This window comes from Tachyglossus aculeatus, chromosome X1 (assembly GCF_015852505.1).
Source record: "Tachyglossus aculeatus isolate mTacAcu1 chromosome X1, mTacAcu1.pri, whole genome shotgun sequence".
NCBI classification, from domain to species: Eukaryota; Metazoa; Chordata; class Mammalia; order Monotremata; family Tachyglossidae; genus Tachyglossus; species Tachyglossus aculeatus.
In genome coordinates, this window is record NC_052101.1 from 109,312,685 (window position 1) to 109,314,758 (window position 2,074).

At 44.2% G+C, this 2,074-nt stretch overlaps 1 non-coding gene across 1 annotated transcript; it reads right to left on the bottom strand.

The window, feature by feature from the left end:
* Positions 1-1,008: 1,008 nt before the first annotated feature.
* On the bottom strand, positions 1,009-1,146 carry LOC119920136. The gene has a single exon (XR_005447901.1). It is a non-coding gene; the product is annotated as a small nucleolar RNA SNORA7 (small nucleolar RNA).
* Positions 1,147-2,074: the final 928 nt, after the last annotated feature.

A 2,074-nucleotide genomic window follows, 5' to 3' on the forward strand; every position in this document is an offset into this window, starting at 1 on the left:
TTGGGAAGATGAATGCCTTAACCTTCCATGAATGATGACTGTCTATTCTTTTAAGGGTGAAGATTCCAGAATATCCCTTGGGAGATGCTGAATCAAATGATCTCACTTAAATATAAGCCCATGTTCTTGTTTGGTCTTTAGAGCTAAAGTAGAAAATATAATTGAAGAAATCACTTAAACTTCTCTTCTCTAGGCTAAACACCACCGAATCTTTTCATCTTTCATCGTAGAGCTATTTCCACCCTTAAATAATTTTTTTTTGCTTGTTTCAGGACTGTGTTGTACTCTCCAAAGAGCTTAGGACAGTGCTCTGCACATGGCAGAAGCGCACAGTAAATGAGATAGACAGATTGATTATAAAGATCCTTGTAGGAGGGGATCATGCCTTCTAACTCAATGCTCTCCTAAGTATTTGGGAACATACTCTGCACACAGTAGGCATTCAATAAATACAATTTGAGTGTTGAGACCAGAGCAGTGATAGTGTTATTGTGGTAGTTCCTTGGGGAATGGACTCATCATCATCAATCGTATTTATTGAGCGCTTACTGTGTGCAGAGCACTGTACTAAGCGCTTGGGAAGTACAAGTAAGCTCATTTTTAGAAAGACTTTGAAGGAAGGGACATGAAAGAGTCGTTTTTAATTGCAGTGACAAAAACTAGACAGCACCATTAATGGCTTAATCAGTGTAACCTACTATGAGGCTTGGCACATCGTATACTGTTGAAGAATTTCTTCCTGGCTCTTCCAAACTCATTCCTCTTAATAAATCCCAGTTTCACGTTCTTGTCTTACGCCTTTGAGTCGTTCCCAACCCATAGTGACGCCACGGACACATCTCTCCCAGAACGTCCCCCTCTCCATCTGCAATTGTTCTGGTAGCGTCTCCGTAGGGTTTTCTTGGTAAAAATCTGGAAGTGGTTTACCATTTCCTCCTTCCATGCAGGAATCTTGGGTCTCCACCCTCGACTCTCTCCCATGCTGCTGCCCAGCACAGGTGAGTTTTGACTTGTAGCAGATTGCCTTCCACTCGCTAGCCACTGCCCAAGGTAAGAATGGAACAGATAGGCCTCTGCTTGACTCTCCCTCCCATAGCCGAGACTGGTAGAGTACTGGGAACCCTCCAGGTGCAACCCCGAGGGGAAGTATCATGTTGGCTTTTCAAAAAACAAGTAATGTGTAGACACTCTGTTATAAAGTACTTACTTCTGAAGTTTTTCTTTGGCTCCTTTCGGAAAGGCAGTCATCTGTATTCCTGTGGACCATAGTTTACCAGTACCTTTTTTACGTTCCCAAATCAATCAATCAATAATAATAATAATTATGGTATTTGTTGAGCACTTACTAAGTGCCAGGCACTGTACTAAGTACTGGGATGGATTCAAGCAAATCGGGTTGGACATAGTCCCTTGGCCCACGTGGGGCTCGCAATCTCAATCCCCATTTTACAGATGAGGTAACCGAGGCACAGAGAAGTGAAGCGACTTGCCCAAGGTCACACAGCGGACAAGTGGCATCCCAGGCCCATGCTCTATCCCCTATGTCATGCTGCTTTTCAATAGTATTTATTGAGCACTGTGTGCAGAGCACTGTACTAAGTGCATGGGAGAATAATAATAATAATAATGTTGGTATTTGTTAAGTGCTTACTATGTGCCAAGCACTGTTCTAAGCGCTGGGGTAGATACAAGGTAATCAGGTTGTCCCACGTGGGGCTCACAGGCTTAATCCCCATTTTACAGATGAGGGAACTGAGGCCCAGAGAAGTTAAGTGACTTGCCCAAAGTCACACAGCTGACAAGTGGCGGAGCCGGGATTTGAACCCCTGACCTCTGACTCCAAAGCCCATGCTCTTTGCACTGAGACACGCTGCTTCCCTGATAATTATGATGGCATTTATTAAGCGCTTACTATGTGCCGGGGAGGTTACAAGATGATCAGGTTGTCCCATGTGGGGCTCACAGTCTTAATCCCCATTTTACAGATGAGGTCATTGAGGCACAGAGAAATTAAATGACTTGCCCAAAGTCACACAGCTGACAAGTGGCGGAGCTGGGATTTGAACCCGTGACC